Genomic DNA, 9,159 nt, shown 5'->3' with positions numbered 1-9,159 from the left:
TTCATCACACAAAAGGAATCATTACAGTTGAATCAAGATGTGCATCAAATATTACAGATCTAGTAACTACAAACCATAAATCAGATGAGCAAGAACCCCAGAATCATCAATTTGTACAAGAAGTCGCAGACATGGCAAATCAATCTACCCTATGAGCAAACCCTATGGTGAACAGTAAGATCAAGAAAAACAGGGGATCGATCGGAATAGTAGAGTACCTCGCTGCAGTTGTCGGAGGCCTCCTCTTCGAACTCGTCGCACTCTCTGGGGCCATATAGCTCGCGATGCTGCTGAGTGGCGGTAGAACGGGTCATTCGGATCGAAGCCCTGGTCATCTGCTTGTGCCGCGGGAGCGAGGACATCTCCCTTGGCCTCATCAGCGACGGCGACCACGGCCGGTTGGGCGGAGCCCTCCACGGTCACGGCGCGGCGAAGAGCGGCTCCAGTTCCGGAAGAAGATCCCGCCTCCGCGACGTCGACTACTACCGGACCCTCGCCGTCGCCTCTGTCGACGTTGACGACCGCACTCGCCTCCGGCTCGTCTCCGCGAACACGCTTCATCTTCGGGATCTTCGGTGGAAGGGGAGGTCGGTGTTGCGCTGGTGGAGGTGCAAGCAGGGTTTTTCGCCAGAGATTGGGGAATAGAAGTTGCGGGTGGGAGAGACGATGGGGCCGATGGATATACGATAGGTGCTGCCGTTTGGGTTCCTCTCGTACGACGCGTGGGTGTGAAAACGTGGATTGCTGCATGTAGTCAGTCCACTTTCCCATTACTTTGACATGGGTCCCACGCATGACGGATGGGCTGGCACAGAATTTTCAGTATGGGTATTAAAAACTCTAAAATATTTGAAATACGAATTAGTGATCACATATAGCCTCTTCTTGAGTTTAGGGGATGAATTTTTGAAAATTTTAAAACCAAACTGCCAAGATAGCATGCTAGCGTCATTACCCACATGTTGATGCACCCTTATGCCAAATTTCAGTCCATTTCAAGTTATGTACCTCAAAAAATGGTCAAGAACTGCCCGTTCGAGGTAGACGGGCATAATCTTTCACTACGCACCTCACTTTTGTGAGTGCTTTGGTAGGGAAACAAATTTTTCTAGTTTGTTATTTTCCATGGAAAGTGTTAGCCACACATTGGCCAATACACAAGGTTTGGAAAGATTTCAACAAATTTTCAATTTTATATGAAAGTTTGAGTGTTTGGTGAAACCTAGGTTGACCTAATTGCACTAAGAGGTTGTCAAACCTTTTTCCAAGTGAAACTTCTGTTGTAGGGTAATGTGGTGACTTTAAATGCCCCAAATCCAAGGTGGTTTGGTCAGTTTTTGGCGATTTTCCCCTCTTTTCGTCCGAAAACCCCTCGCTCGACACATGTCCACCATGGGGACACCATGCCACCAACTCCAAAAAATCAAAACCCATAGCAAGCAAGGTGTCATATCACAATGTGCACAAGGGTGCCAAATCATGCCCCAAATCCATGGTGGTTTGGTGAGTTTTTGGCGATTTCCCCTCTTTTCGTCCGAAAACCCCTCGTTCGACACATGTCCACCATGGGGACACCAAGCCACCAACTCCAAAAAATCAAAACCCATAGCAACCAAGGTGTCATATCACAATGTGCACAAGGGTGCCAAATCATGCCCCAAATCCATGGTGGTTTGGTCAGTTTTTGGCGATTTCCCCCTCTTTTCGTCCGAAAAACCCTCTTTCGACACATGTCCACCATGGGGACACCATGCCACCAACTCCAAAAAATCAAAACCCATAGAAACCAAGGTGTCATATCACAATGTGCACAAGGGTGCCAAATCATGCCCCAAATCCATGGTGGTTTGGTCAGTTTTAGGCGATGACCCCCTCGTTTCGTCAGAAAAACCCTCGTTCGACACATGTCCACCATGGGGACACCAAGCCACCAACTCCAAAAAATCAAAACCCATAGCAACCAAGGTGTCATATCACAATGTGCACAAGGGTGCCAAATCATGCCCCAAATCCATGGTGGTTTGGTCAGTTTTTGGCGATTTCCCCCTCTTTTCGTCCGAAAAACCCTCGTTCGACACATGTCCACCATGGGGACACCAAGCCACCAACTTCAAAAAATCAAAACCCATAGCAACCAAGGTGTCATATCACAATGTGCACAAGGGTGCCAAATCATGCCCCAAATCCATGGTGGTTTGGTCAGTTTTTGGCGATTTCCCCCTCTTTTCGTCCAAAAACCCCTCTTTCGACACATGTCCACCATGGGGACACCATGCCACCAACTCCAAAAAATCAAAACCCATAGCAACCAAGGTGTCATATCACAATGTGCACAAGGGTGCCAAATCATGCCCCAAATCCATGGTGGTTTGGTCAGTTTTTGGCGATTTCCCCCTCTTTTCGTCCGAAAAACCCTCTTTCGACACATGTCCACCATGGGGACACCAAGCCACCAACTCCAAAAAATCAAAACCCATAGCAACCAAGGTGTCATATCACAATGTGCACAAGGGTGCCAAATCATGCCCCAAATCCATGGTGGTTTGGTCAGTTTTTGGCGATTTCCCCTCTTTTCGTCCGAAACCCTCGTTCGACACATGTCCACCATGGGGACACCAAGCCACCAACTCCAAAAATCAAAACCCATAGCAACCAAGGTGTCATATCACAATGTGCACAAGGGTGCCAAATCATGCCCCAAATCCATGGTGGTTTGGTCAGTTTTTGGCGATTTCCCCCTCTTTTCGTCCGAAAAACCCTCTTTCGACACATGTCCACCATGGGGACACCATGCCACCAACTCCAAAAAATCAAAACCCATAGCAACCAAGGTGTCATATCACAATGTGCACAAGGGTGCCAAATCATGCCCCAAATCCATGGTGGTTTGGTCGCTTTTGGCGATTTCCCCTCTTTTTCGTCCGAAAACCCTCGTTCGACACATGTCCACCATGGGGACACCAAGCCACCAACTCCAAAAATCAAAACCCATAGCAACCAAGGTGTCATATCACAATGTGCACAAGGGTGCCAAATCATGCCCCAAATCCATGGTGGTTTGGTCAGTTTTTGGCGATTTCCCCCTCTTTTCGTCCGAAAAACCCTCGTTCGACACATGTCCACCATGGGGACACCAAGCCACCAACTTCAAAAAATCAAAACCCATAGCAACCAAGGTGTCATATCACAATGTGCACAAGGGTGCCAAATCATGCCCCAAATCCATGGTGGTTTGGTCAGTTTTTGGCGATTTCCCCCTCTTTTCGTCCGAAAAACCCTCTTTCGACACATGTCCACCATGGGGACACCATGCCACCAACTCCAAAAAATCAAAACCCATAGCAACCAAGGTGTCATATCACAATGTGCACAAGGGTGCCAAATCATGCCCCAAATCCATGGTGGTTTGGTGGGTTTTGGCGATTTCCCCCTCTTTTCGTCCGAAAACCCCTCGTTCGACACATGTCCACCATGGGGACACCAAGCCACCAACTCCAAAAAATCAAAACCCATAGAAACCAAGGTGTCATATCACAATGTGCACAAGGGTGCCAAATCATGCCCCAAATCCATGGTGGTTTGGTCAGTTTTTTGCGATTTCCCCCTCTTTTTAAATCCGAAAAACCCTCTTTCGACACATGTCCACCATGGGGACACCATGCCACCAACTCCAAAAAATCAAAACCCATAGCAACCAAGGTGTCATATCACAATGTGCACAAGGGTGCCAAATCATGCCCCAAATCCATGGTGGTTTGGTCAGTTTTTGGCGATTTCCCCCTCTTTTCGTCGAAAACCCCTCGTTCGACACATGTCCACCATGGGGACACCATGCCACCAACTCCAAAAAATCAAAACCCATAGCAACCAAGGTGTCATATCACAATGTGCACAAGGGTGCCAAATCATGCCCCAAATCCATGGTGGTTTGGTCAGTTTTTGGCGATTTCCCCCTCTTTTCGTCCGAAAAACCCTCGTTCGACACATGTCCACCATGGGGACACCAAGCCACCAACTCAAAAAAATCAAAACTCATAGCAACCAAGGTGTCATATCACAATGTGCACAAGGGTGCCAAATCATGCCCCAAATCCATGGTGGTTTGGTCAGTTTTTGGCGATTTCCCCCTCTTTTCGTCCGAAAAACCCTCGTTCGACACATGTCCACCATGGGGACACCAAGCCACCAACTCCAAAAAATAAAAACCCATAGCAACCAAGGTGTCATATCACAATGTGCACAAGGGTGCCAAATCATGCCCCAAATCCATGGTGGTTTGGTCAGTTTTTGGCGATTTCCCCCTCTTTTCGTCCGAAAAACCCTCGTTCGACACATGTCCACCATGGGGTCACCATGCCGCCGACTCCAAAAATCAAAACCCATAGCAACCAAGGTGTCATATCACAATGTGCACAAGGGTGCCAAATCATGCCCCAAATCCATGGTGGTTTGGTCAGTTTTTGGCGATTTCCCCCTCTTTTCGTCCGAAAACCCCTCGTTCGACACATGTCCACCATGGGGACACCATGCCACCAACTCCAAAAAATCAAAACCCATAGCAACCAAGGTGTCATATCACAATGTGCACAAGGGTGCCAAATCATGCCCCAAATCCATGGTGGTTTGGTCAGTTTTTGGCGATTTCCCTCTCTTTTCGTCCGAAAAACCCTCGTTCGACACATGTCCACCATGGGGACACCAAGCCACCAACTCCAAAAAATCAAAACTCATAGCAACCAAGGTGTCATATCACAATGTGCACAAGGGTGCCAAATCATGCCCCAAATCCATGGTGGTTTGGTCAGTTTTTGGCGATTTCCCCCTCTTTTCGTCCGAAAAACCCTCGTTCGACACATGTCCACCATGGGGACACCAAGCCACCAACTCCAAAAAATAAAAACCCATAGCAACCAAGGTGTCATATCACAATGTGCACAAGGGTGCCAAATCATGCCCCAAATCCATGGTGGTTTGGTCAGTTTTTGGCGATTTCCCCCTCTTTTCGTCCGAAAAACCCTCTTTCGACACATGTCCACCATGGGGACACCAAGCCACCAACTCCAAAAAATCAAAACCCATAGCAACCAAGGTGTCATATCACAATGTGCACAAGGGTGCCAAATCATGCCCCAAATCCATGGTGGTTTGGTCAGTTTTTGGCGATTTCCCCCTCTTTTCGTCCGAAAAACCCTCGTTCGACACATGTCCACCATGGGGACACCAAGCCACCAACTTCAAAAAATCAAAACCCATAGCAACCAAGGTGTCATATCACAATGTGCACAAGGGTGCCAAATCATGCCCCAAATCCATGGTGGTTTGGTCAGTTTTTGGCGATTTCCCCCTCTTTTCGTCCGAAAAACCCTCGTTCGACACATGTCCACCATGGGGACACCAAGCCACCAACTCCAAAAAATCAAAACCCATAGCAACCAAGGTGTCATATCACAATGTGCACAAGGGTGCCAAATCATGCCCCAAATCCATGGTGGTTTGGTCAGTTTTTGGCGATTTCCCCCTCTTTTCGTCCGAAAACCCCTCGTTCGACACATGTCCACCATGGGGACACCAAGCCACCAACTCCAAAAAATCAAAACCCGTAGCAACCAAGGTGTCATATCACAATGTGCACAAGGGTGCCAAATCATGCCCCAAATCCATGGTGGTTTGGTGAGTTTTTGGCGATTTCCCCCTCTTTTCGTCCGAAAACCCCTCGTTCGACACATGTCCACCATGGGGCCACCATATTATGTTATTGTTCACCACTTTGAGATTTTTTCGAAAAATTTCAGATAAATGAGTAAAAGTCATAAAGAAAATTTGAATCACAATTTTTGATGATTTTTACGTCTGGTATGTTTTGATTTTGAAGAACTCTACTGCTCTGAACATTTAGTTTACTAGCACTTTGAAGTACTAGGATGTACACAACATAAAATTGAAACCTCCCAAGACAATTGTTAACATATCATGGCAAAATATTTACAGTTTCAAAAGAATGGACTACTAGCCAAAAGCACCTCACGCAGGAGGGAGACCAAACCAAAAGATCAGGGGGTCATGCAACAGAAGAGATGATCAATCCACCATCAGCAGGACTCTGTCGACCACGATCTTGCGGTAGAGCTCGTACGAGACCCAAGCATCAATGGCTGCATACTCGATGTTCATATTTGGAAGTGGGAAGTCCCCCCACAGTCTGTGCCGATGGTGGTGGAACTTCTTCTTCATATCACCGAACCATGAATCAATGAGTCTTGCTGCCATGGTAGCCATGCCAGCCCTCGCATGACCAGTGTACTTGAAGTACTCGTCCTGGAGATCGACGTAGTACTCAGAAGGAATCTCCATGTGCCATGTCCTCCACAGTAACTCTCTTGTCACCACGGATGTCAACACTGCAAACGTAGCGCCTTCTCGAAAGAAATCGCAGATAGCCGGAGACTCCCACCGATTAGCACTGCGATAAACAAAGTAATGTACTAGTCACAGATCAGTTACAAATATGCAAGAACCTACAGAGGAGACGAAGATGAAACAAATTAATAAATTGGGAACAATGTGTAGCAGATTTAGATCGGGAATGTACTGCTTTTCTGGAACAATGTCTAGCAGATTTAGATCGGGAATGTACTGATTTTCGGGAACAATGTCTAACGAAAATCAAAGAGAGACAGAACGGCGGCAAGTAAAAAACCCCAATCGAAAGATTAAAAAAGGGGATTAGTTCTTACACTGCGTAGTGGAACACCAGCACATGTCGACGCATGCAGAGTTGAACCACGGCGATCTTCTTCTCGTCCTCGGCTCGATGGTTGGTGTACTCGAAGTCGAGGCCGACGAACTTGTGCTCGTCCTCCATGAGCCACTCCGTGTACATGTCGAGGACGCGGCGCACTTCCCAGGGGTCGTTGGTGTAGACCACCTCCAGGTCCTCCTCGTCGTGGATGTGGACTGCGCGCGTGCTAGTCCAGTTGTACATTTGCTGCTCATCCATGTCCATGGCGACGCAGCGGCGGGAGACGAAGATAATGAGGGAGAGGAGACGACGAGAAGTGTGGAAACCAGGATGCGGTGCGAATATTGAGACGGTAGGGGAGGGGGAAGGGGATAAATATCATCCCCATTAATTACTCCGTGCGAATATTGACACGGTAGACGAAGAGAAAACTGACGCGGGTCTAGTCCAACTGACGCGCATTCGATCGTGTTGTCACGTCAAAACCCAGCACCGCCCATTTGCACTCCTCTTGACCTACCGAAATTTACTCCACGATATAACTTGCCATCATATCACGACCTCCTTCAGCCGCTGCCAGATCTCGCCACGTCTCTCGCCGCCAGATCTCGCCACGTCTCTCGCCGCCACAGCTCACCACGTCTCTCGCCGGCGAGACTTGTAAGACTCTCGCTCCGCGTCGAGACCAAGGATGGCGCCTACTAGTGGAGTACGTAAATAACATGTACGTCTCGCGATCGATCGTTGTTTCCGATTTGTAATCTTTCTTCATATTTTTTGCAGTGTCCAGTTTGCTTTGACAAGAAGGGGATGTGCGGCGGAGGGGGAGTCGCGTTAGGTTTTTTCGTGCAAACACTACAAGAGGGTTTTGAGGAGAAGACGGTACATGCACTTATAAGTTTAAAATTCATTCAGATGTTTTATTAATTCGCCGCCACATCAAAGTTTAACACGTGATCCTAGTAGTTATTGCTAGTTTAGTACTATTATTCAGATGTGTGTAATAATTGTTGGTCACCATATGTATTAACCGCTTATTTATGGTTGAGTTTTACGATAGTTGTGATAACTTTTACGTTCATACCAGTTTTACGATAGTTGTAGCTGTTAGAGATAGAGGTATCGGTAGTTCAGTCCTATACCGATAGAAGTTCAGATATGTGCTGATAGAAGTTCAGATATGTGCTGATAGAAGTCCAAGATCTGAGACTCGGTGATTATCCGAGTAGACGCATATTTAACTTACTTTTGTATTAACTCTACTGAATTTAGGTCATCCCTTGCTACTATAGACCGTATTTCCTTAAGAAGTATGGTGTCCAGACCTCCCACGGGACAACTTTTGAAGCTGCACTCAAAACCAAAGATGGCCATGCATTTGTTGTTAATGTTACCAACAGAGCTGGCAGAACCTATATCAACGGAAGATTTTGGAACGAATTTGCTAGAGTGTACAATTTTAAGGTTGGCATGGAGTTAATTTTCAGAGTTAACTCATCTGGTCAGGATACTCTTGTAATAACTGGAACTGAACCACTAATCCATCCAGGTAATTTTCCACCTTTGGAATGTAATGATTGATCATATTAATTATTCCATCTTATGTCGATTATTTTAATTATGCAGCTTACTACCAGTTGTCCCGTATGAAGCGTGACATTGTTGACTCGCCAGTCTTGATGGAACAATGATAAATTGGAGGATGATGCATACCGTCATTCTTCGTGGACAACTTGGACTACCTTGTTGAGTACCACAATGCTGGAGATTATGATCAAGGAGCACTAGTTGTCCCAATGCCGCATACTCTGAATTGGACAAACAATGAAAATTACAACAAACACGTGGTAAGCGAGATCATATCATTTCATTAAGTTTGCGACCTACATTACGTACAAGTGTTAACTAAACTATGTCCCTACTGTTGGAACAGAAAATCCCTAGCCGTTTGGTTCCTAAAGATATGGAACAATATGGTGCAATCAGTATTGTGTGCCATCCCAGTACTTTGGTGCATGCGTCCTATGCAATTTCTTCAGACGATGGTCGTCTCTGCGTCAGTGGGTGGAAGGAGTTCATGGACAAGGAAAAGCACCTTCAGATGGGTGACAAGATGATGTTCTTGCTTTACCTGGGAAATGCAGGGGTTTACTTGTTTGCTACCCATGTGCCTGAAATCGATCTGGAGTAGCTAGTCCGTGATTCATGGTGCCCGTGTGTCCAACTATGCAGCCCCTTTAGGTTTAAATTAAGTTGTAAGACTCTTTATGCGATTGTCGATTTTGCTTGTGTTAAAACAATAGTTAGTCATATCGTGCTGCTGGTTGTAATCGTGTCAAGTGTCGATTAATTAAAACCATTGTCAAAGTTATGTTACCGACATGTTGGCTTTCTTATATTTGTCCATATTTTTGCTTATA

Source organism: Lolium perenne, chromosome 5 (assembly GCF_019359855.2).
Source record: "Lolium perenne isolate Kyuss_39 chromosome 5, Kyuss_2.0, whole genome shotgun sequence".
NCBI lineage: Eukaryota > Viridiplantae > Streptophyta > Magnoliopsida > Poales > Poaceae > Lolium > Lolium perenne.
The sequence above is the reverse complement of the archived record's forward strand: the minus strand, read 5'-3'. Positions refer to the sequence as shown.